At 36.9% G+C, this 27601-nt stretch overlaps 1 long non-coding RNA gene across 1 annotated transcript; it reads left to right on the top strand.

Moving 5' to 3' along the window:
- Window positions 1-22626: 22626 nt before the first annotated feature.
- On the top strand, window positions 22627-26937 carry LOC137830950 (uncharacterized). The gene is made up of 2 exons (XR_016523407.1): window positions 22627-23472; window positions 26426-26937. It is a non-coding gene; the product is annotated as an uncharacterized LOC137830950 (long non-coding RNA).
- Window positions 26938-27601: the final 664 nt, after the last annotated feature.

Genomic DNA, 27601 nt, shown 5'->3' on the forward strand with positions numbered 1-27601 from the left:
CTTGTTCTTTTCGCTATTACTTGATTAAAAACACTTATGATATCTTTGAAAACCAATTTCATGTGTGTAAAATTGTGTTTTGATATGTTTAATATTTCTTTTACAATCTTAGTCTATTAATTGATTGAAAACACTTATGAATATCTTTGAAAAACAATTTCTTGTGTTTAAAATTGTGTTTTCATATGTTTAATATATTTTGTACAATCTAAGGTCTATTAATGGATTCAAACACTTATGATACCTTTGAAAAACCATTTCATGTGTTCAAATTATATTTTGATATGTTCAATACTTCTTTTACAATCTAAGGTCTATTAATTGATTGAAACACTTATCATATCTTTGAAAAACAATTTCATGTGTTAAAATTGTGTTTTGATAAGTTTAATACTTCTTTCATTTACAATCTAAGGTTTTATAACCTTGGAAACTATAAGAAAGTGAATGTTCTGTATAATAATAGTTTAAAAGTATCTTAACTATTGAAAACAAGCGTATTACTGAACTAAATGTTTGCATATTGTTCTTTTCGCTATTAATTGATTGAAAACACTTATGATATCTTTGAAAACCAATTTCATGTGTGTAAAATTGTGTTTTGATATGTTTAATATTTCTTTTACAATCTTAGTCTATTAATTGATTGAAACACTTATGAATATCTTTGAAAAACAATTTCATGTGTTTAAAATTGTGTTTTCATATGTTTAATATATTTTTTACAATCTAAGGTCTATTAATGGATTCAAACACTTATGATACCTTTGAAAAACCATTTCATGTGTTCAAATTATATTTTGATATGTTCAATACTTCTTTTACAATCTAAGGTCTATTAATTGATTGAAACACTTATGATATCTTTGAAAAACAATTTCATGTGTTAAAATTGTGTTTTGATAAGTTTAATACTTCTTTCATTTACAATCTAAGGTTTTATAACCTTGGAAACTATAAGAAAGTGAATGTTCTGTATAATAATAGTTTAAAAGTATCTTAACTATTGAAAACAAGCGTATTACTTAACTAAATGTTTGCAACTTGTTCTTTTCGCTATTAATTGATTGAAAACACTTATGATATCTTTGAAAACCAATTTCATGTGTGTAAAATTGTGTTTTGATATGTTTAATATTTCTTTCACAATCTTAGTCTATTAATTGATTGAAACACTTATGAATATCTTTGAAAAACAATTTCATGTGTTTAAAATTGTGTTTTCATATGTTTAATATATTTTTTACAATCTAAGGTCTATTAATGGATTCAAACACTTATGATACCTTTGAAAAACCATTTCATGTGTTCAAATTATATTTTGATATGTTCAATACTTCTTTTACAATCTAAGGTCTATTAATTGATTGAAACTCTTATCATATCTTTGAAAAACAATTTCATGTGTTAAAATTGTGTTTTGATAAGTTTAATACTTCTTTCATTTACAATCTAAGGTTTTATAACCTTGGAAACTATAAGAAAGTGAATGTTCAGTATAATAATAGTTTAAAAGTATCTTAACTATTGAAAACAAGCGTATTACTGAACTAAATGTTTGCAATTTGTTCTTTTCGCTATTAATTGATTGAAAACACTTATGATATCTTTGAAAACCAATTTCATGTGTGTAAAATTGTGTTTTGATATGTTTAATATTTCTTTTACAATCTTAGTCTATTAATTGATTGAAACACTTAGGAATATCTTTGAAAAACAATTTCATGTGTTTAAAATTGTGTTTTCATATGTTTAATATATTTTTTACAATCTAAGGTCTATTAATGTATTCAAACACTTATGATACCTTTGAAAAACCATTTCATGTGTTCAAATTATATTTTGATATGTTCAATACTTCTTTTACAATCTAAGGTCTATTAATTGATTGAAACACTTATGATATCTTTGAAAAACAATTTCATGTGTTAAAATTGTGTTTTGATAAGTTTAATACTTCTTTCATTAACAATCTAAGGTTTTATAACCTTGGAAACTATAAGAAAGTGAATGTTCTGTATAATAATAGTTTAAAAGTATCTTAACTATTGAAAACAAGCGTATTACTTAACTAAATGTTTGCAACTTGTTCTTTTCGCTATTAATTGATTGAAAACACTTATGATATCTTTGAAAACCAATTTCATGTGTGTAAAATTGTGTTTTGATATGTTTAATATTTCTTTCACAATCTTAGTCTATTAATTGATTGAAACACTTATGAATATCTTTGAAAAACAATTTCATGTGTTTAAAATTGTGTTTTCATATGTTTAATATATTTTTTACAATCTAAGGTCTATTAATGGATTCAAACACTTATGATACCTTTGAAAAACCATTTCATGTGTTAAAATTATATTTTGATATGTTCAATACTTCTTTTACAATCTAAGGTCTATTAATTGATTGAAACACTTATCATATCTTTGAAAAACAATTTCATGTGTTAAAATTGTGTTTTGATAAGTTTAATACTTCTTTCATTTACAATCTAAGGTTTTATAACCTTGGAAACTATAAGAAAGTGAATGTTCAGTATAATAATAGTTTAAAAGTATCTTAACTATTGAAAACAAGCATATTACTGAACTAAATGTTTGCAATTTGTTCTTTTCGCTATTAATTGATTGAAAACACTTATGATATCTTTGAAAACCAATTTCATGTGTGTAAAATTGTGTTTTGATATGTTTAATATTTCTTTTACAATCTTAGTCTATTAATTGATTGAAACACTTAGGAATATCTTTGAAAAACAATTTCATGTGTTTAAAATTGTGTTTTCATATGTTTAATATATTTTTTACAATCTAAGGTCTATTAATGGATTCAAACACTTATGATACCTTTGAAAACCCATTTCATGTGTTCAAATTATATTTTGATATGTTCAATACTTCTTTTACAATCTAAGGTCTATTAATTGATTGAAACACTTATGATATCTTTGAAAAACAATTTCATGTGTTAAAATTGTGTTTTGATAAGTTTAATACTTCTTTCATTTACAATCTAAGGTTTTATAACCTTGGAAACTATAAGAAAGTGAATGTTCTGTATAATAATAGTTTAAAAGTATCTTAACTATTGAAAACAAGCGTATTACTTAACTAAATGTTTGCAACTTGTTCTTTTCGCTATTAATTGATTTAAAACACTTATGATATCTTTGAAAACCAATTTCATGTGTGTAAAATTGTGTTTTGAAATGTTTAATATTTCTTTCACAATCTTAGTCTATTAATTGATTGAAACACTTATGAATATCTTTGAAAAACAATTTCATGTGTTTAAAATTGTGTTTTCATATGTTTAATATATTTTTTACAATCTAAGGTCTATTAATGGAATCAAACACTTATTATATACCTTTGAAAAACCATTTCATGTGTTCAAATTATATTTTGATATGTTCAATACTTCTTTTACAATCTAAGGTCTATTAATTGATTGAAACACTTATCATATCTTTGAAAAACAATTTCATGTGTTAAAATTGTGTTTTGATAAGTTTAATACTTCTTTCATTTACAATCTAAGGTTTTATAACCTTGGAAACTATAAGAAAGTGAATGTTCTGTATAATAATAGTTTAAAAGTATCTTAACTATTGAAAACAAGCGTATTACTGAACTAAATGTTTGCAATTTGTTCTTTTCGCTATTAATTGATTGAAAACACTTATGATATCTTTGAAAACCAATTTCATGTGTGTAAAATTGTGTTTTGATATGTTTAATATTTCTTTTACAATCTTAGTCTATTAATTGATTGAAACACTTAGGAATATCTTTGAAAAACAATTTCATGTGTTTAAAATTGTGTTTTCATATGTTTAATATATTTTTTACAATCTAAGGTCTATTAATGGATTCAAACACTTATGATACCTTTGAAAAACCATTTCATGTGTTCAAATTATATTTTGATATGTTCAATACTTCTTTTACAATCTAAGGTCTATTAATTGATTGAAACACTTATGATATCTTTGAAAAACAATTTCATGTGTTAAAATTGTGTTTTGATAAGTTTAATACTTCTTTCATTTACAATCTAAGGTTTTATAACCTTGGAAACTATAAGAAAGTGAATGTTCTGTATAATAATAGTTTAAAAGTATCTTAACTATTGAAAACAAGCGTATTACTTAAATAAATGTTTGCAACTTGTTCTTTTCGCTATTAATTGATTGAAAACACTTATGATATCTTTGAAAACCAATTTCATGTGTGTAAAATTGTGTTTTGATATGTTTAATATTTCTTTTACAATCTTAGTCTATTAATTGATTGAAACACTTAGGAATATCTTTGAAAAACAATTTCATGTGTTTAAAATTGTGTTTTCATATGTTTAATATATTTTTTACAATCTAAGGTCTATTAATGGATTCAAACACTTATGATACCTTTGAAAAACCATTTCATGTGTTCAAATTATATTTTGATATGTTCAATACTTCTTTTACAATCTAAGGTCTATTAATTGATTGAAACACTTATGATATCTTTGAAAAACAATTTCATGTGTTAAAATTGTGTTTTGAAATGTTTAATATTTCTTTCACAATCTTAGTCTATTAATTGATTGAAACACTTATGAATATCTTTGAAAAACAATTTCATGTGTTTAAAATTGTGTTTTCATATGTTTAATATATTTTTTACAATCTAAGGTCTATTAATGGAATCAAACACTTATGATATACCTTTGAAAAACCATTTCATGTGTTCAAATTATATTTTGATATGTTCAATACTTCTTTTACAATCTAAGGTCTATTAATTGATTGAAACACTTATGATATCTTTGAAAAACAATTTCATGTGTTAAAATTGTGTTTTGATAAGTTTAATACTTCTTTCATTTACAATCTAAGGTTTTATAACCTTGGAAACTATAAGAAAGTGAATGTTCTGTATAATAATAGTTTAAAAGTATCTTAACTATTGAAAACAAGCGTATTACTTAACTAAATGTTTGCAACTTGTTCTTTTCGCTATTAATTGATTGAAAACACTTATGATATCTTTGAAAACCAATTTCATGTGTGTAAAATTGTGTTTTGATATGTTTAATATTTCTTTCACAATCTTAGTCTATTAATTGATTGAAACACTTATGAATATCTTTGAAAAACAATTTCATGTGTTTAAAATTGTGTTTTCATATGTTTAATATATTTTTTACAATCTAAGGTCTATTAATGGATTGAAACACTTATGATACCTTTGAAAAACCATTTCATGTATTCAAATTATATTTTGATATGTTCAATACTTCTTTTACAATCTAAGGTCTATTAATTGATTGAAAAACTTATGAATATCTTTGAAAAACAATTTCTTGTCTTTAAAATTGTGTTTTCATATGTTTAATATATTTTTTACAATCTAAGGTCTATTCATGGATTCAAACACTTATGATACCTTTGAAAAACCATTTCATGTGTTCAAATTATATTTTGATATGTTCAATACTTCTTTTACAATCTAAGGTCTATTAATTGATTGAAACACTTATGATATCTTTGAAAAACAATTTCATGTGTTAAAATTCTGTTTTGATATGTTTAATACTTCTTTCATTTACAATCTAAGGTTTTATAACCTTGGAAACTATAAGAAAGTGAATGTTCTGTATAATAATAGTTAAAAGTATTTTAACTATTGAAAACAAGCGTATTACTTAACTAATTGTTTGCAACTTGTTCTTTTCGCTATTAATTGATTGAAAACACTTATGATATCTTTGAAAACCAATTTCATGTGTGTAAAATTGTGTTTTGATATGTTTAATATTTCTTTTACAATCTTAGTCTATTAATTGATTGAAAAACTTATGAATATCTTTGAAAAACAATTTCATGTGTTTAAAACTGTGTTTTCATATGTTTAATATATTTTTTACAATCTATGGTCTATTAATTTATTCAAACACTTATGATACCTTTGAAAAACCATTTCATGTGTTCAAATTATATTTTGATATGTTCAATACTTCTTTCATTTACAATCTAAGGTTTTTTAACGTAGGAAACTAAAACAAAGTGAATGTTCTGTATAATAATAATAGTTTAAAAGTATCTTAACTATTGAAAACAAGCGTATTACTGAACTAAATGTTAGCAACTTGTTCTTTTCGCTATTAATTGATTGAAAACACTTATGATATCTTTGAAAACCAATTTCATGTGTGTAAAATTGTGTTTTGATATGTTTAATATTTCTTTTACAATCTTGGTCTATTAATTGATTGAAACACTTATGAATATCTTTGAAAAACAATTTCATGTATTTAAAATTGTGTTTTCATATGTTTAATATATTTTTTACAATCTAAGGTCTATTAATTGGTTCAAACACTAATGATACCTTTGAAAAACCATTTCATGTGTTCAAATTATATTTTGATATGTTCAATACTTCTTTTACAATCTAAGGTCTATTAATTGATTGAAACACTTATGATATCTTTGAAAAACAATTTCATGTGTTAAAATTGTGTTTTGATAAGTTTAATACTTCTTTCATTTACAATCTAAGGTTTTATAACCTTGGACACTCTAACAAAGTGAATGTTCTGTATAATAATAGTTTAAAAGTATCTTAACTATTGAAAAAAGCGGATTACTTAACTAAATGTTTGCAACTTGTTCTTTTCGCTATTAATTGATAGAAAACACATATGATATCTCTGAAAACCAATTTCATGCGTGTAAAATTTTGATTTGATATGTTTAAAATTTCTTTTACAATCTTAGTCTATTAATTGATTGAAACAATAATGAATATCTTTGAAAAACAATTTTATGTGTTTAAAATTGTGTTTTCATATGTTTAATATATTTTTTACAATCTAAGGTCTATTAATGGATTCAAACACTTATGATACCTTTGAAAAACCATTTTATGTGTTCAAATTATATTTTGATATGTTCAATACTTCTTTTATAATCTAAGGTCTATTAATTGATTGAAACACTTATGATATCTTTGAAAAACAATTTCATGTGTTAAAATTGTGTTTTGATAAGTTTAATACTTCTTTCAATTACAATCTAAGGTTTTATAACCTAGGAAACTATAACAAAGTGAATGTTCTGAAAAATAATAATAGTTTAAAAGTATCTTAACTATTGAAAACAAACGTATTACTTAACTAAATGTTTGAAACTTGTTCTTTTCGCTATTAACTGATTAAAAACACTTATGATATCTTTGATAACCAATTTCATGTGTGTAAAATTGTGTTTTGATTTCTTTTACAATCTTAGTCTATTAATTGATTGAAAGACTTATGAATATCTTTGAAAAACAATTTCATGTGTTTAAAATTGTGTTTTCATATGTTTAATATATTTTTTACAGTCTAAGGTCTATTAATAGATTCAAACACTTATGATACCTTTGAAAAACCATTTCATGTGTTCAAATTATATTTTGATATGTTCAATACTTCTTTTACAATCTAAGGTCTATTAATTGATTGAAACACTTATGATATCTTTGAAAAACAATTTAATGTTTTAAAATTGTGTTTTGATAAGTTTAATACTTCTTTCATTTACAATCTAAGGTTTTATAACCTAGGAAACTCTAACAAAGTGAATGTTCTGAATAATAATAGTTTAAAAGTATCTTAACTATTGAAAACAAGCGTACTACTTACCTAAATGTTTGCAACTTGTTCTTTTCGGTATTAATTGATTGAATCACTTATGATATCTTTGAAAAACAATTCCATGTGTTAAAATTGTGTTTTGATAAGTTTAATACTTCTTTCATTTACAATCTAAGGTTTTATAACCTAGGAAACTCTAACAAAATGAATGTTCTGAATAATAATAGTTTAAAAGTATCTTAACTATTGAAAACAAGCGTATTACTTAACTAAATGTATGCAACTTGTTCTTTTCGCTATTAATTGATTGAAAAGACTTATGATATCTTTGAAAACCAATTTCATGAGTTAAAATTTTGTTTTGATAAGTTTAATACTTCTTTCATTTACAATCTAAGGTTTTATAACCTAGGAACTATAACAAAATGAATGTTCTGAATAATAATCGTTTAAAAGTATCTTAACTATTGAAAACAAGCGTATTACTTAACTAAATGTTGGCAACTTGTTCTTTTCGCTATTAATTGATTGAAAACACTTATGATATCTTTGAAAACCAATTTCATGTGTGTGAAATTGTGTTTTGATTTCTTTTACAATCTTAGTCTATTAATTGCTTGAAACATTTATGAATATCTTTGAAAAACAATTTCATGTGTTTAAAATTGTGTTTTCATATGTTTAATATATTTTTCACAATCTAAGGTCTATTAATTGATTCAAACACTTATGATACCTTTGAAAAACCATTTCATGTGTTCAAATTATATTTTGATATGTTCAATACTTCTTTTACAATCTAAAGTCAATTAATTGATTGAAAACACTTATGATACCTTTGAAAAACCATTTCATGTGTTCAAATTATATTTTGATATGTTCAATACTTCTTTTACAATCTAAGGTCTATTAATTGATTGAAACACTTATGATATCTTTGAAAAACAATTTAATGTGTTAAAATTGTGTTTTGATAAGTTTAATACTTCTTTCATTTACAATCTAAGGTTTTATAACCTAGGAAACTCTAACAAAGTGAATGTTCTGAATAATAATAATTTAAAAGTATCTTAACTATTGAAAACAAGCGTATTACTTAACTAAATGTTTGCAACTTGTTCTTTTCGCTATTAATTGATTGAAAACACTTATGATATCTTTGAAAACCAATTTCATGAGGTAAAATTGTGTTTTGATAAGTTTAATAATTCTTTCATTTACAATCTAAGGTTTTATATCCTAGGAAACTCTAACAAAGTGAATGTTCTGAATAATAATAGTTTAAAAGTATCTTAACTTGTACCGTCCCGTATCAGGGCGTTGACTAAGTCAATGTCAAAGTCAACGACTGGAAGGTCAAAGTCAGCTCAAGGTATCGCCCAGGTGTAGGGACGCCAAGAGGAAGCGTCGCCAAGGCAGGACAAGGCGTCGCCTAGGTGGAGGCGTCGCCTAGATGAAGGCGTCGCCTCGGTGAAGGCGTCGTCCAGGTGAAGGCGTCGCCTAGGTGAAGGCGTCGCCCAGGTGAGGGCGTCGCCAGATCGAACAGTGTAAAAGCGAGGCAATCACGGTGTGGTTCCCCGATACCCGTGGGTAGGAAAGACCATGGAGGGAGCGACGCCGTGTGAAAGCCTCAGGTCCCGATATCTCGGGAAAGTGATAGAGAGAAGGAAAAGGTGGCTTCAAGGCCATAGTGATAGTACCAGTGAAGGGCAGCCTGACTCGCGAAGTACCCCTGCCGCCCCAGAGACGCCTTCGGGACAGATACGACCCAAGAGGAAGGTCACGCCCAGGATAACCGGGCGCAGGGTGTGAGAGGAAGGCAGATACGCTCTCAGAGTAAGTGGCTAGATACTTGGGGGCATGAGTTGGCACCCAAAAAGCCACCCCTAGCGCAGTAGCACTCCCAAGCAGGAGGACCCACACGTAGAAGCGTCCCCAGATGGGCAGAAACGCCCCCAGATGGGGTCAAGGCGTCGTGAGGCCCTCCACGTATATGACAGCAATGCCGGAATAGAAACACCCTCTAGTCAGGTGCCAGGTAATTAAAGATATTCAATACAGTTTCCCTTCTTGGCATTCAGGTACTATTATGGCTCCCAAGCGTTTCAACGTCTTAAATGCGCTACGTTTCATAATTAAGCGCTTTAATGAGCGCGTTATGTTTGAGTTTAAAAGCGCTTTAAGGCGCTTTAAATGCTGGGGGGCAGTTTAAATAGCGCTGTGAATGTCGGAAAAAGGGTTGGAACCTTTGACAAATTTGGGAGAAACTCTCTGGTTGCTTGCCCGTGCTTGAGGATTACGTACAAGTGACTGGAGAATATTTTTGCCTGAGGGGGACAACACACACACACGTATACACAGTTCTTTTACCACCCTTCAGAGTGCCACACGCGGTGCTCAGATACGTGGGTGGACAGTTTTCTTGGTGTTTCTTGCTGGCTGACTTGAGCGTCGGAGTGCAAACGGTCGCTAGGGCGCCTCTTTGTCCTCTTTTTTGCAGGAAATTCGCAGGCATTCAGTGGGAAGGAGTCCTTAGCTGACGATTGAGGTCACGCACGAAGACGTCCCGGTCAACCGGACGGAACATTTGGCGCCCACCGTGGGGCCGATATAAAACATCAGTCCCATCACAAGACCAGGTTACGGTAGTGCTGAAGGAGGTTGGAGTGATAATGGCCCCCACCAGACGAAGATCAACGCGCGCAGCCCCCGCAGACCTATCCATGCAGCAGGTCCTGGAAATAATGAGGGGGTTGCAGCAGGACATGGCGGATTCGAAGATGGAGCAGGAGCGCATGCAGACAGATCTTGACGCCTCGCATGAGCGCAACGAAGAGCTCCACCGTGCGAATGAGGAGTTGCGCCAGGGCCTGAGAAACGATAGGAGGCGGCCTGGGCATGACGAGATGGAGAACCACTCCCCACCAAGGGAGTTTTCCACTCCGTTCTCGCAGGAGATCCTAGACGCAGCAATCCCGAACACGTTCGCGGGACCCAAGGTAATCTTCACTGGGATGGAGGACCCGGAGACGCACCTCGCGGCATTCCACACGCAGATGGTCCTGATAGGCGGTTCTGATGCCGCCAAGTGCAAGCTCTTCATGAGCACCCTGACCGGGATGGCTATGGACTGGTTCATCAGCCTCCCCGAGGGCCATATCACATCTTTCCGCCAGTTGTCGCGGTTATTCAGAGAACAGTATTTGGCCAACAAGGCCCCGCCGCCGGTCTCCTACGACCTGTTTGACGTGAAGCAGTATCAGGGTGAGACCCTGAAAGAGTATATCAATCGCTTCGGGGCCCAGGTCGTGAAGGTTGGTACAACAGAGGAGCCTATGATCGTGTACGCATTTGTGAAAGGCGTGTGCCCAGGCCCCTTTGGAGAATCTATTATCCGAAATCGCCCTAGGACTTTCGCAGAATTACGGCGTAGGGCGGTGGAGCATATCGCTTCGGAAGGGGAGGTATGTGTGAAGCGCACCAGTACCGTGCCCTCACGCCCAAGGGGACCGGCGCGAGCTCAACCCGTCAGAGTCAATGAGACCACGACGGGGAGAAAGAAGCCAGAGGCGAGACGCCCCTACGAGGCCAGAAAGCCCCAGCCTCGGGGCCCCGCAGGAGGCGAACGCCCCACCAGAGAAAGAGCAAGACCGGCGAGGTACAACTTCGTAGTCAAGTTGAAGGATTTGATTGCCGTGCCCAACATAGCCGAGAGGTTGAGGCGACCAGCGAAGACCGACAAGGTGCTAGGGCCCCGTAAAGACTCTTGGTGCGAATTTCACGAGGCTTTCGGGCACCAAATTGATAACTGCCTGTCGTTGGGCTACCAGCTAGATGAGCTGGTGAGGACTGGGTTTCTGAAAGATTATGTCGCAGAGTCCACCACGACCGCCACCCTGCCGTCGCCGACGGATGAGCCAGCACACGAGATGCCTGTGCTTGGCGAGGTCCACACCATTGCTGGAGGTTTTTCCGGCGGAGGACCCACCGCCTCCCAGCGGAAGAAATACGCGAGGGGGGTAAATTCAATCGAAGAGAGGCTCTCGGGGGAGCCCTGGGAGTCAGATATTGTGTTCACAAGAAGGGATCTCCGAGATGTGGTGCCCCATGACAACGATCCCGTTGTCATCTCGGTCGTCACGGCTGGAAGAAAGGTCCACCGAGTGCTTGTTGATCAAGGAAGCTCGGCAGACGTCATGTTTCTGTCGACTTCTAATAAGTTACGGCTGTCCCCCGATCTACTGAGTCCCTATACGGGATGTTTGTATGGGTTCGGGGATAACCAGATAGAGGTCCGGGGGTACCTGGAGTTGAGGACTACGTTCACGGACGGAGAGGCCTCCCGAACAGAGAGCATTCGGTACCTCGTCGTTAACGCCAATTCTGCCTATAATATTTTGCTGGGCAGACCGGCGTTAAACCGTCTGAGCGCAATATCCTCCACCCGGCACATGAAGATGAAGCTACCGGACCTCAGTGGCCGGGTGATAGTCATCAGATCAGACCAAGAGGAGGCAAGAAAATGCTACGAAAACAGCCTGAAGACGAAGAGAGGCGTTTTCATGGTGTACGAACGTCCACCGAGCGCAGACGCAACGATGATCGAGGCGACGCCCGCTGGGCAGACCCCCGAAGAGGCCATAGCAGAAAGGGCGATGCCTGAAGCAGATGCGCCAATGGAGGAAGCACACGTGGAGGAGGCGGCGCCCGTAGAAGAAGCGGCGCCCGCCGATGATGATAATAGGGAGCAACCCGCGACCAACATCCTAGAGAGGGAGATTGGCGGCAAAGTTTTCAAGTTAGGAAGCTCGCTAAATCCAGAAGAACGGGAAGGGGTGGCGGAAGTGATTTCGCGCCACCTGGATGCCTTCGCGTGGTCCGCCTCGGACATGCCGGGCATCGACCCCGATTTTCTGTGCCACCACCTCAGCATGGACGCAACGGTTCGCCCCGTGCGTCAGAGAAGGAGAAAATTCAATGAGGAGCGACAACAGGTGGTGAAAGACGAAACGCAGAAGCTGCTGAGTGCTGGCCACATTAGGGAGATTCAGTACCCTGAGTGGCTCGCCAATGTCGTTTTGGTGAAGAACGCAAACGGGAAATGGAGGATGTGCGTTGACTTCACGGACCTGAATAAGGCGTGCCCAAAGGATTCCTATCCGCTGCCCAGCATTGATGCCCTAGTGGACAGCGCGTCTGGCAGCAAAGTGTTAAGCTTCCTAGACGCCTTCTCAGGTTATAACCAAATCAAGATGCACCCCAGGGACGAGAGCAAAACTGCGTTCATGACTGAAACATGCAGTTATTGCTATAAGGTGATGCCTTTCGGACTCAAAAATGCGGGCGCCACGTACCAGAGGTTGATGGATAAGGTCTTGGCGCCAATGCTCGGGAGGAATGTATACGCCTATGTGGACGACATGGTGGTGGCGTCGCAGAACAGGATGCAGCACATGGCAGACTTGGAGGAATTGTTCAACACAATATCCAAGTACCGCCTCAAGTTGAACCCCGAGAAGTGTGTTTTTGGGGTAGAGGCCGGTAAATTCTTGGGTTTTCTGCTCACCGAGAGGGGTATAGAGGCGAACCCCGACAAATGTGCGGCCATTATTGCCATGCGGAGTCCGACATCGGTAAAGGAGGTTCAACAGTTGACAGGGCGGATGGCGGCGCTCTCGAGGTTTGTTTCCGCTGGAGGAGAAAAGGGGCACCCGTACTTCCAGTGCCTCAAGAGAAACAGTCGCTTTGCATGGACTGAGGAATGCGAAGCGGCTTTCGTTAAACTGAAGGAGTACCTGGCGACGCCTCTGGTTCTCTGCAAACCGGTAACGGGCGTGCCCCTCCGTTTGTATTTTACTGTAACAGATAGGGCCATCAGTTCTGTGTTGGTACAAGAGCAGGGCCAGAGTCAGAAGCCCATCTACTTTGTAAGCAAAGCCTTACAGGGAGCCGAGACAAGGTACCAGGCGCTGGAGAAGGCGGCGCTGGCGGTAGTGTTCTCGGCTAGGAGGCTCCGTCATTACTTTCACGGTGGTGGTAATGACCAACCTCCCCATACAGAAGGTGCTGCAGAAGCCCGATGTGGCAGGAAGAATGGTACGCTGGGCTGTGGAACTGTCGGAATTCGACATACAGTACGAGCCTAGAGGATCCATTAAGGGGCAGGTGTATGCGGATTTTGTAGCAGAACTTTCGCCCAGAGGTGAGCAAGAAGTGGAAGCAGGTTCACAGTGGCTGCTCTCGGTTGATGGTTCCTCAAACCAGCAAGGGAGTGGTGCGGGAATAGTGCTGGAAGGACCCGACGGAATACTAATCGAGCAGGCCTTGCGTTTTGCCTTCAAGGCAAGTAACAACCAAGCAGAATACGAAGCCTTGATTGCAGGAATGCTCTTGGCCAAGGAGATGGGCGCACAGAACCTCCTGGTGAAGAGCGACTCCCAGTTGGTCACAGGGCAGGTGTCGGGTGGGTTCCAGGCGAAGGACCCACAGATGGCGGCGTATCTCAAATACGTCCAGTTGTTGAGAGGGGCGTTCAACGCTCTTGAGTTGATACACGTCCCGAGGGAGCAGAATGCCAGAGCTGACCTGCTTGCAAAGCTGGCCAGCTCAGGCAAGGGGGGTAGACAGAGGACAGTGATCCAGGAGACCCTCAAAGCTCCGCGTCGATTCGTGGAAGACAACAGGGTGGATGTCCTCCAGATTTATGCATCAAGGGGAAGGCCGAGGAGTCATTCCTCATTAACCCAAGATACGCAGAGGGCGCCCCGTATCAGTATATACGCGGGTGTGTCTGAGGAAGAGCAGATGCAGGTTTGTGTCCTGTCCACGGGAGACACCTGGATGACGCCCTATAAACGATACCTGGCGGATGGGGCCCTTCCAGTGGACCCTGAAGAGGGTAAGAAAATCAAAAGGAACGCCGTAAGATATACCTTGGTGGATGGGGTGCTGTTCAGGCACGACTTCACTCACCCTATCCTAACATGCGTCAGTGGCGATGAGTGCACCAGGATAATGGCGGAGCTACACGAAGGCATCTGCGGAAGCCATGTAGGAGGAAGATCCTTAGCCTCCAAGGTAATACGCGCAGGTTTCTTCTGGCCAACAGTGAAAGAGGATTGCGCATGGCACGCCCAACGGTGTAGGCAATGCCAAAAGCATGCCGACTGGCACAAGGCGCCGCCTGAAGAGTTGCGGTCCATATACAGCCCGTGGCCTTTCCACACATGGGGTATTGACATCCTGGGCCCTTTCCCACTGGCAATCAGCCAGATGAAGTATCTGATTGTCGCCATCGAATACTTCACCAAGTGGATAGAGGCAGAGCCCGTGGCACAAATCACCGCGCATAAGGTACAACATTTTGTGTGGAGAAACATCGTGTGTCGCTTTGGCGTGCCTAGGCGCCTGATATCTGACAATGGGACCCAATTCGCCAGTCAGCAGTTAAGAAATCTGTGCGCGGAAGTGGGGATCAAGCAAGTGTTCGCGTCGGTTGAACACCCCCAGACCAACGGACAAGTAGAATCAGCAAACAGAGTTCTGCTGAGGGGGTTAAAAAGAAGGTTAGAGAAGGCCAAAGGGGCATGGGCGGAAGAGGTGCCAAGGATTGTATGGGCATACCACACCACGCCCCAATCCTCCACTATGGAGACGCCTTTCAGTTTGGTGTACGGGTCGGACGCGATGATTCCAGTAGAAATACATGAAAGCTCACCGCGTTTTCAAAACTTTGTGGTGGAGGAATCTAATGAGGAGAGGCGGGTAAACTTGGATCTGCTAGAAGAGGCCAGGGAAGAAGCTAGAATAAAAGCTGAAGCGATGAAGAGAAGAGTGGAGCGGCGATATAGCTCTAAAGTAAAGCCACGACAGTTTCAGGTGGGCGACCTGGTGATGAGGAAAGCCCACCCTTATGAGCTGGAGAATAAACTATCTCCCAAGTGGACCGGGCCCTTCAGAGTCGCTGAGGCTAAGGGCAACGGTTCGTATAACCTGGAGACTTTAGATGGAGGCCCTATCCCGCGCAGTTGGAATGCAGCCAACTTAAAATTTTATTTCAGTTGATTTATGTAAGCAGCATGTAACAGTTTAGTTGAAGGGGACGCTCTTTTTCCCTTTTTGGGGTTTTTTAATGAGGTCACCCTAATGAATGGAAAAACCAGTTGAGAAAAAGAAGTGCTTTGGTTTTCAGCCATTATTTTTCCCTTGTTAGAAGTAATGTGATGCGCCGCCTAGGCCATGGCGTCGCCAAGGAAGAAGGCGTCGCCTAGGTCTTGGCGTCGTCCAGAAAGAAGGCGTCGCCCAAGTAAAAGCATGCATCGTTGACAGAACGAGACGAAAGGAAGTTGCGCGGTATATGAGGCATATGAAAGTAAAGAGGCGTTGTAAAGAATTATGATATTGGAAAATTGTCATTACAAGCAATGTTCAGTACAAAATGCAAAAACACAAACAGGCCGCTTCTCAGCGCTCATCAGAGTCGTCACTGGAGGAAGGCGAAGCCCCTTTCCCAGCCCGCAGCGCTCGAGTAAGTAGCGTCCTTTTTCCTTGGCTTATTTTCGAACCTGCACAAGGGGAAAAGATCTGTTAGAGACACCATGAAGAAAGACAGGCACAGTTAGAAAGTAACGAAGGCCGAAGTTTCCTAAGGCAGTGTTTCTTACTTATGTACTTCTCAAGAGTCCTAGCATTGAACTCCAAGCTGATCACCGTAGCGGAGTCAAAACCTCCCGCCTCAGCAAGAATCCGGCAAGCTATTTGATCACTTGGAGCCAGATTCTTGAGGGGTTTGGCTTTGAGGGCCTTTTCTTCTCTCACCCAGTACAGCGGAAACCCATCGAGGGCGTCGGGAACAAGATCAGTACAGCAGATCTTGAAGAACCGGCCTTTCCACCCCGTGAACGAGCTTTGGAAGGGTGTGAAGAGAACTCTTCCGGGAACATTGCTGAGAGTTACCCAGAGGTTGTGTCTCTGTCTCTTCACCTCAAAAAAGTGAAGAAAGAGGTCAACCGAGGGTGCACAACCCAGAAACCCAAAGAGGACATCGAAGGCTTTGACAAAGGCCCAGCTGTTGGGATATAACTGGGCTGGAGCCACGCTGATCTCCCTCAGCAGTTCCTTCTCAAACCGGGAGAAGGGTAAGCGCACCCCGATGGTCTTGAACACCACCTGGTAAAAGTAAAAGAAAGGGACCCCGTCGTTCGCTCGTCCATCGCCACACACTGGCTCCCCCAGAGTGCAAGGGAGCACAGCGATGTCGTCATCGTGCCTCCTCGCGAAGGCCCGATGGTCGTAAGAACACAACTCCCCTTTGTGTTCCCGTACGGCCCTAGTGGAGAGCAAGCATGAACACTCATCAAGAAGTTCACTCGAGGCCCAGGTGATGGAAACCGTCCAGCCTCAAAACTTTTGGCCAAGAAGATAGACGAAGATCGAGTTTTAATGAAGAGTTTGTAAAGTCTTTTTCTTCTTCTTAGTCTTGTAAAAATTGTATAGAGTAGTTAGGAAGTTTTGGGCCTTGTATTTTGGGCCAAAGTAGAGAAAGATGTAAATAGAAAACAAAGTAATGTGTAAAATAGTAAAAGAGGGGTGCAAATAGAAATGTAGGCAAGGAAGGCATGAGTCTCCACATGTCTTCTCCTTAATGGAGAGGATTTGCACCAATAAGGTGGTGACACTTGTCACACTCTCATTTGAGAGTTTTTGAGAGACTTTATCCTATAAATAGGAGTCTCTTGTACATGTATTTCTTTAACTTTGAATTAGTAATGAAATGCTGCCTAATTTTGGCCATTCTACTTGTTCTTAAGTTCTCCCTAGGTTAGTCTCCTTCAAGACTTAGCCTAGACTCTTTCCTAGTGAGTTGGCCTCACCTCTCACTCTCACAAATTCCTACTCCACTTCAATCCAAAGAAGAAATTACAAAGATCATTACTAGAAGAAGATCGTTTTTCCATCATTTGGTATTCAGAGCTATGGTTGTAAGATCTTCTTCTATTTTTTTCTAAATTCCGTGTTGTTCATAATGTTCTTGATTGTCTTGAATGTTTACCGATTGATTTTGTGTTTTTTGTCTTTTTGTTCGGTTCAAATTAATTGTTCTTACTTGAACCTTCATGTATGTGCTTTTAGGTGTTCTTGTGTTCATGTTCATGTGTGCTTTTGAATTTTTTTGAGTTTTCTTCAAATTTGTTCGGTGAAATTTTCATATAATCGAGTCATTTTGATTTTATAATCATATATGTTTTGTCTAGAGTCATGTTTAGTCCAAATTTGTCATAAACTCCATTAGTTGAACTTTTTGAAATTTTTTTTTCAAATTTCTTCATACATTAGAGCTCTTGAGTGCTTTTGATTTTCATATTTGAGTTCATAAATTGCTACTAGATCATTAGCAATTTTCTTTGAGTTAGGTTTCCATTATCATTCTCTCAAAATTCATTTTCGAAAATTCTCGAAAATTTTTCCGAAAATTGTTCGTGGTTCGAAAAGAAATTTCAAGGTGTGAAGAGTAATCTGGATCTGTTTGGAGATCTCATTAGTTCTTTGGTGCGGCAGTATAGCCAGAGGTACGAATAGCAGATTTGGTTCAGATTTTCAGATTTTCCTCAAATTTTCTCTGCGATTTGTGTTGTTGTTCTTCATCTTCTAAGCATTCATGAAGTTGGAATCGGAAGAACTCTGGTATGAATGAAATCTGTGGTGCGCAAAGGATTTTTGAAGGTACGCACAACAAAATTTTCGTGCATTTTGGTTCGTTTCTTCTTGTGTTCATCTCTTGGAGAAGCTTAATCGAAGAAGACAAACTTAATCGGAGACGACGACCTTAATCGGAGACGACGACCTTAAGCGGTTCAGAATCGCGAACGGAGGTTGTGCGTTTTTCCGCCAAAATCCAATAGAAACGGTGCGTTGTTAATTTGCAAACGGCAGTTTTACAGTGTTGATCGGCGAACGGCAGTGGCGTTTTCCAGCGAAACCGGTGAACGGAGAAGACGATCGGAGAAATCTGTTTGAATCACGATCGAGTTGGTTTGGTGAATCGAAAATCGAAGAATTAAAACAGTGAAGAATGAATTTATTCATGTAAGTTCTTCTTCCGCTTCACTTCCAATTCCGAAGATTTGTGATTCTGCTTTTGCGTTCATCTGGTTCTTCATTTCTTTTTGGAGCGATTTTGGAAATCTATGATTGGAATCGGTTATGTACAAGAGTGAGATTTGGACGTTCATTGGTTTGGATTAAATTCTTGTTTAGCGGTTATGGTGCAGAATTCTGGTGCAAGAATTTAAGTCGTAGCAGATTTTTGAATTAGTGTTTCTGGCACAAGCAATTGGTTCAGACCACTGTGTTGAGGATGATTGCAACTCTAAAACATAAATTTGGAGTTGTCCCGTGCAGCTGAAAACGGTGCAAATTATTTGACTCAAGTGGCATTGGTTTTCTGCTCTTGGTGCAAAGTTTTATTGCAGATTTCATGGCTTTAATCACTTGACTTTGAATTTGTGATTCCTAGTGCAGTAGCTAAATTTGTACTGTATTTCAGTTTTACGATGGTATTATGAATGATTGGTTTAATTGCAGTGCTGAATTGGAATTGAATTAACAACAATTTAGTTGATTCTGGAACACAATTAGTGTTTAATTTGCTTTTGAAGTTGCACTTTGGGTCAAAATTGGGAAGTATGTGCAGAACCAGTGGAGTGATGAGTTGAATTAGTGCCAATAATTACTCTTGTGGGGATAATGGTGTAGTGTTCAAGCGGCAATTCAATTTATTTAGAAAGCAAATTCTGGTGGTGGCAATTGACGAAATTTGGTGCGGATCTGCAAGAAGTAATTTGGAAATAGCAAAGTATAGGTGGCTGCCAGTACGTGAAGTTGTTCAATTTGGCAAGAAATTGGCATTCACATGGTGGGGTCCATGATTTGCTGAATAGTGCTTTTTGAAGAATTGAATATTGGCACACAAGCAGAAACGGTGCAGTATTGAAGCGGGATTTTGATGAAAGAATTCAGCAATTGAGGACTTTCTGTGGGACCCGCGAGATTGGGATTAGAAAAGTGGAAACAAATTCTGCCCAATTGCATTTTGGGCCAAAACATTTTGGATTTCATGGTCTACTAAGAATTTTCATCATTCTTTGTTTTTCTTTTTTTAATCCAATTCTAGTGCTAATCTTTAGGTGCTTCTTTTGAGTGCCTACTTTCTTGAAAACCTTTAATTTCTTCCTTGTCTTGATTTTATGGATAATCTTTGTGTTTGTCATCTCTAATCTCCTTTGAGTTTCACTCTTCAAATTGAGCTTTTATTGCTTTTTATTATTGACCTCTTGAAGTGGAATATACCTTGAATTTGTTCTTTGTGAGAATTGAGCTAACTTCTAGGTAGCATCCTAAGAGAAGGCAAAGGACTTTGCAAGGGGTACTCACCTTTGGAGGACAAACAAGTAAAGGCTTGGAGAGAAACACTTGTGAGAGAAGAGAAGAGAACTTTGAAGATTATTTTTTTTAAAATTTTGTGTGATTTCAATTGTTTTGTAATTTGGCCATTATCTTTACTTTAGGTGTCTTGGAAGAGCCTTTGGTGTTCTTCCATCTCCTACAAGTTTTCTTTAATTTTCTTATTAGATACACGCTTTAGACGGTGAGTGTGTCTTGAAGGTTCACAAGTGCCAACAAGCCTCACCATTAGGAGTCGTCTAGTTTAAATTTTTTGCAATTTAAATTCTTAGATTTTAAAAGCTTTCTTTTAGTTTCTTTCTTTAGAAAACTCTTTTTTTGTGTTGAAGAAGTTTTCATTGGAAGGAGATTTGTGAAGTGCATTGGGATAAGTTCTGGCTAGGAAAGACTTGGTACTTAAGAGTGTCCATTGTGACCCACCTCTCTTTCCTGGGAATTTACCTTGTGTGCTAAACTCACTTTCCTTCTTGTGAAAAATCTTTTAAATACAAAGCTTAATATGTCTATGTATACTTCTTGTCATAGTAGAAAGATTTATAATCCTCATTATCAAAAAAAAGGAAGGGATGCGTTTTGAGCCTAGAAGTTTATATTATTCTACAGAGCCTGAAATATACATTCCTTACTTTGATGGAAATAAAAATGTTGAAGCATATTTAGAATGGGAAACAAAAGTTGATCAAATCTTTGAAAAACATCAATTGGATGAATTTAGAAAATTTTCCATGGCTACCCTAAGTTTTGAAGAATATGCTAGGTCTTGGTGGATACAAAGGGAAGCTGATGTTAGAATTGGTAGAAAATCAGAAATATTGAATTGGGATGAATTGAAGATGTGTATGAGAAGAAAGTTTGTTCCACCTTCATATGTGAAAAAGAAAAAGCTTAGAGAAGAAATGAAAGAGCTTGTAGAAAAAGGAAGAAATTTTATATACAGAGAAAAAGAATATGTTAGAAGAGAAAAGGAGTTTAGAGAAAAATTCCAAGCTCTTGTCAGAAAGAAAGAAGAGAAGGAGAAAAGGGAAAGAGAGGACAACGAAAGGAAAGATAGAGAAGAGAAAGAAAAGAGAGAAAAAGTGATGATAGAAAAAGAAAGTATAAAAAACTCTTTTTCTGGAGTTGAATCATATATTGATAACATTTTATCTTCTCTAGAAAACCCTTGTGAGGATGTGCTTGAAGAAAAATCTATGTTTGGAGCTGAACCAGAAGAATGTTTGATTGAAAAGGAAGAAGAGGAAACCCACGAAGAAGAAGAACCTTTTATGACACTCCCTCAAAGCATGGCTGAGAAAGAATCCTTAAAGGGGGATTGCAATACTTTGAACTCTTCTTTTCAATTATATAATGTTCATTCTTCTTTACAAAAATCTCAAAAACCAAACTTTGTGATGTTGTTGCCTAGCTTGGGCAATAAACAACACAAAGTGAACAAAAATACTTTTGAAAGGGGCCTTATGTTTTTCTTTAAAAAGAAATTTAAAGATAAAGGGCCTTATTTTTGTTTAGTTTTCTTTTGTTTTAATTTTCTTTTAAAAAAGAAATTTATCTCATGTTTGTTTGATGTTTATTGTAGATTGACATTTGACCCAGGAGGAAAACATTAAATAAACAGAGGTTGCTGTCATTGAGCATCATTCAGATCTGAGGACAGATCCTTTTCAAGAGGGAGGGGATGATGGAAACCGTCCAGCCTCAAAACTTTTGGCCAAGAAGATAGACGAAGATCGAGCTTTAATAAAGAGTTTGTAAAGTCTTGTTCTTCTTCTTAGCCTTGTAAAAATTGTATAGAGTAGTTAGGAAGTTTTGGTCCTTGTATTTTGGGCCAAAGTAGAGAAAGATGTAAATAGAAAACAAAGTAATGTGTAAAATAGTAAAAGAGGGGTGCAAATAGAAATGTAGGCAAGGAAGGCATGAGTCTCCACATGTCTTCTCCTTAATGGAGAGGATTTGCACCAATAAGGTGGTGACACTTGTCACACTCTCATTTGAGAGTTTTTGAGAGACTTTATCCTATAAATAGGAGTCTCTTGTACATGTATTTCTTTAACTTTGAATTAGTAATGAAATGCTGCCTAATTTTGGCCATTCTACTTGTTCTTAAGTTCTCCCTAGGTTAGTCTCCTTCAAGACTTAGCCTAGACTCTTTCCTAGTGAGTTGGCCTCACCTCTCACTCTCACAAATTCCTACTCCACTTCAATCCAAAGAAGAAATTACAAAGATCATTACTAGAAGAAGATCGTTTTTCCATCATTTGGTATTCAGAGCTATGGTTGTAAGATCTTCTTCTATTTTTTTCTAAATTCCGTGTTGTTCATAATGTTCTTGATTGTCTTGAATGTTTACCGATTGATTTTGTGTTTTTTGTCTTTTTGTTCGGTTCAAATTAATTGTTCTTACTTGAACCTTCATGTATGTGCTTTTAGGTGTTCTTGTGTTCATGTTCATGTGTGCTTTTGAATTTTTTTGAGTTTTCTTCAAATTTGTTCGGTGAAATTTTCATATAATCGAGTCATTTTGATTTTATAATCATATATGTTTTGTCTAGAGTCATGTTTAGTCCAAATTTGTCATAAACTCCATTAGTTGAACTTTTTGAAATTTTTTTTTCAAATTTCTTCATACATTAGAGCTCTTGAGTGCTTTTGATTTTCATATTTGAGTTCATAAATTGCTACTAGATCATTAGCAATTTTCTTTGAGTTAGGTTTCCATTATCATTCTCTCAAAATTCATTTTCGAAAATTCTCGAAAATTTTTCCGAAAATTGTTCGTGGTTCGAAAAGAAATTTCAAGGTGTGAAGAGTAATCTGGATCTGTTTGGAGATCTCATTAGTTCTTTGGTGCGGCAGTATAGCCAGAGGTACGAATAGCAGATTTGGTTCAGATTTTCAGATTTTCCTCAAATTTTCTCTGCGATTTGTGTTGTTGTTCTTCATCTTCTAAGCATTCATGAAGTTGGAATCGGAAGAACTCTGGTATGAATGAAATCTGTGGTGCGCAAAGGATTTTTGAAGGTACGCACAACAAAATTTTCGTGCATTTTGGTTCGTTTCTTCTTGTGTTCATCTCTTGGAGAAGCTTAATCGAAGAAGACAAACTTAATCGGAGACGACGACCTTAATCGGAGACGACGACCTTAAGCGGTTCAGAATCGCGAACGGAGGTTGTGCGTTTTTCCGCCAAAATCCAATAGAAACGGTGCGTTGTTAATTTGCAAACGGCAGTTTTACAGTGTTGATCGGCGAACGGCAGTGGCGTTTTCCAGCGAAACCGGTGAACGGAGAAGACGATCGGAGAAATCTGTTTGAATCACGATCGAGTTGGTTTGGTGAATCGAAAATCGAAGAATTAAAACAGTGAAGAATGAATTTATTCATGTAAGTTCTTCTTCCGCTTCACTTCCAATTCCGAAGATTTGTGATTCTGCTTTTGCGTTCATCTGGTTCTTCATTTCTTTTTGGAGCGATTTTGGAAATCTATGATTGGAATCGGTTATGTACAAGAGTGAGATTTGGACGTTCATTGGTTTGGATTAAATTCTTGTTTAGCGGTTATGGTGCAGAATTCTGGTGCAAGAATTTAAGTCGTAGCAGATTTTTGAATTAGTGTTTCTGGCACAAGCAATTGGTTCAGACCACTGTGTTGAGGATGATTGCAACTCTAAAACATAAATTTGGAGTTGTCCCGTGCAGCTGAAAACGGTGCAAATTATTTGACTCAAGTGGCATTGGTTTTCTGCTCTTGGTGCAAAGTTTTATTGCAGATTTCATGGCTTTAATCACTTGACTTTGAATTTGTGATTCCTAGTGCAGTAGCTAAATTTGTACTGTATTTCAGTTTTACGATGGTATTATGAATGATTGGTTTAATTGCAGTGCTGAATTGGAATTGAATTAACAACAATTTAGTTGATTCTGGAACACAATTAGTGTTTAATTTGCTTTTGAAGTTGCACTTTGGGTCAAAATTGGGAAGTATGTGCAGAACCAGTGGAGTGATGAGTTGAATTAGTGCCAATAATTACTCTTGTGGGGATAATGGTGTAGTGTTCAAGCGGCAATTCAATTTATTTAGAAAGCAAATTCTGGTGGTGGCAATTGACGAAATTTGGTGCGGATCTGCAAGAAGTAATTTGGAAATAGCAAAGTATAGGTGGCTGCCAGTACGTGAAGTTGTTCAATTTGGCAAGAAATTGGCATTCACATGGTGGGGTCCATGATTTGCTGAATAGTGCTTTTTGAAGAATTGAATATTGGCACACAAGCAGAAACGGTGCAGTATTGAAGCGGGATTTTGATGAAAGAATTCAGCAATTGAGGACTTTCTGTGGGACCCGCGAGATTGGGATTAGAAAAGTGGAAACAAATTCTGCCCAATTGCATTTTGGGCCAAAACATTTTGGATTTCATGGTCTACTAAGAATTTTCATCATTCTTTGTTTTTCTTTTTTTAATCCAATTCTAGTGCTAATCTTTAGGTGCTTCTTTTGAGTGCCTACTTTCTTGAAAACCTTTAATTTCTTCCTTGTCTTGATTTTATGGATAATCTTTGTGTTTGTCATCTCTAATCTCCTTTGAGTTTCACTCTTCAAATTGAGCTTTTATTGCTTTTTATTATTGACCTCTTGAAGTGGAATATACCTTGAATTTGTTCTTTGTGAGAATTGAGCTAACTTCTAGGTAGCATCCTAAGAGAAGGCAAAGGACTTTGCAAGGGGTACTCACCTTTGGAGGACAAACAAGTAAAGGCTTGGAGAGAAACACTTGTGAGAGAAGAGAAGAGAACTTTGAAGATTATTTTTTTTAAAATTTTGTGTGATTTCAATTGTTTTGTAATTTGGCCATTATCTTTACTTTAGGTGTCTTGGAAGAGCCTTTGGTGTTCTTCCATCTCCTACAAGTTTTCTTTAATTTTCTTATTAGATACACGCTTTAGACGGTGAGTGTGTCTTGAAGGTTCACAAGTGCCAACAAGCCTCACCATTAGGAGTCGTCTAGTTTAAATTTTTTGCAATTTAAATTCTTAGATTTTAAAAGCTTTCTTTTAGTTTCTTTCTTTAGAAAACTCTTTTTTTGTGTTGAAGAAGTTTTCATTGGAAGGAGATTTGTGAAGTGCATTGGGATAAGTTCTGGCTAGGAAAGACTTGGTACTTAAGAGTGTCCATTGTGACCCACCTCTCTTTCCTGGGAATTTACCTTGTGTGCTAAACTCACTTTCCTTCTTGTGAAAAATCTTTTAAATACAAAGCTTAATATGTCTATGTATACTTCTTGTCATAGTAGAAAGATTTATAATCCTCATTATCAAAAAAAAGGAAGGGATGCGTTTTGAGCCTAGAAGTTTATATTATTCTACAGAGCCTGAAATATACATTCCTTACTTTGATGGAAATAAAAATGTTGAAGCATATTTAGAATGGGAAACAAAAGTTGATCAAATCTTTGAAAAACATCAATTGGATGAATTTAGAAAATTTTCCATGGCTACCCTAAGTTTTGAAGAATATGCTAGGTCTTGGTGGATACAAAGGGAAGCTGATGTTAGAATTGGTAGAAAATCAGAAATATTGAATTGGGATGAATTGAAGATGTGTATGAGAAGAAAGTTTGTTCCACCTTCATATGTGAAAAAGAAAAAGCTTAGAGAAGAAATGAAAGAGCTTGTAGAAAAAGGAAGAAATTTTATATACAGAGAAAAAGAATATGTTAGAAGAGAAAAGGAGTTTAGAGAAAAATTCCAAGCTCTTGTCAGAAAGAAAGAAGAGAAGGAGAAAAGGGAAAGAGAGGACAACGAAAGGAAAGATAGAGAAGAGAAAGAAAAGAGAGAAAAAGTGATGATAGAAAAAGAAAGTATAAAAAACTCTTTTTCTGGAGTTGAATCATATATTGATAACATTTTATCTTCTCTAGAAAACCCTTGTGAGGATGTGCTTGAAGAAAAATCTATGTTTGGAGCTGAACCAGAAGAATGTTTGATTGAAAAGGAAGAAGAGGAAACCCACGAAGAAGAAGAACCTTTTATGACACTCCCTCAAAGCATGGCTGAGAAAGAATCCTTAAAGGGGGATTGCAATACTTTGAACTCTTCTTTTCAATTATATAATGTTCATTCTTCTTTACAAAAATCTCAAAAACCAAACTTTGTGATGTTGTTGCCTAGCTTGGGCAATAAACAACACAAAGTGAACAAAAATACTTTTGAAAGGGGCCTTATGTTTTTCTTTAAAAAGAAATTTAAAGATAAAGGGCCTTATTTTTGTTTAGTTTTCTTTTGTTTTAATTTTCTTTTAAAAAAGAAATTTATCTCATGTTTGTTTGATGTTTATTGTAGATTGACATTTGACCCAGGAGGAAAACATTAAATAAACAGAGGTTGCTGTCATTGAGCATCATTCAGATCTGAGGACAGATCCTTTTCAAGAGGGAGGGGATGATGGAAACCGTCCAGCCTCAAAACTTTTGGCCAAGAAGATAGACGAAGATCGAGCTTTAATAAAGAGTTTGTAAAGTCTTGTTCTTCTTCTTAGCCTTGTAAAAATTGTATAGAGTAGTTAGGAAGTTTTGGTCCTTGTATTTTGGGCCAAAGTAGAGAAAGATGTAAATAGAAAACAAAGTAATGTGTAAAATAGTAAAAGAGGGGTGCAAATAGAAATGTAGGCAAGGAAGGCATGAGTCTCCACATGTCTTCTCCTTAATGGAGAGGATTTGCACCAATAAGGTGGTGACACTTGTCACACTCTCATTTGAGAGTTTTTGAGAGACTTTATCCTATAAATAGGAGTCTCTTGTACATGTATTTCTTTAACTTTGAATTAGTAATGAAATGCTGCCTAATTTTGGCCATTCTACTTGTTCTTAAGTTCTCCCTAGGTTAGTCTCCTTCAAGACTTAGCCTAGACTCTTTCCTAGTGAGTTGGCCTCACCTCTCACTCTCACAAATTCCTACTCCACTTCAATCCATGGAAACTCCTCTTGAGTTTCTTTAATGCTTCCGCTCATCATATCTCCTTCATCATTCATCCAAAGAAGAAATTACAAAGATCATTACTAGAAGAAGATCGTTTTTCCATCACCAGGGGTACAAGTCTTTGGGACGGACCCTGGAGGAAGCATCGTGAGAAGACATTATTTAACAAGATCAAGATGGCTGGAAATGCAAGAGTTGAGCGAGGGGAGCAGTTAGAACAGCCCTTCGACAGAGAAGAAAGGGTGCAAGAAGAAGGGGTGCAAGAAGAAAGGGTGCAAGAAGAAAGAACGCAAGTAGGTTATGAAGAGTGAGAAAATGGTGAAGATAGTTCCAGAGTTTGAAGAGTTAAATAAAGCGGTTAGAGCGCCAAACGACGCGAACGGATGCACTGTGCGATTGATACACGTGGCAGAAGGTGAAAGGATGACGCTGGCACCACTGGTTTAAATCAGAAAACGTCGTATCAGCAGAATATCCAGTGGTACGATGCGCCGTCAAAAATGAGCCAGGGGTACAGCAGGAGCCAGAAAATGAAATGAC

Source organism: Phaseolus vulgaris, chromosome 7 (genome assembly GCF_051622355.1).
Source record: "Phaseolus vulgaris cultivar YP4 chromosome 7, ASM5162235v1, whole genome shotgun sequence".
NCBI lineage: Eukaryota > Viridiplantae > Streptophyta > Magnoliopsida > Fabales > Fabaceae > Phaseolus > Phaseolus vulgaris.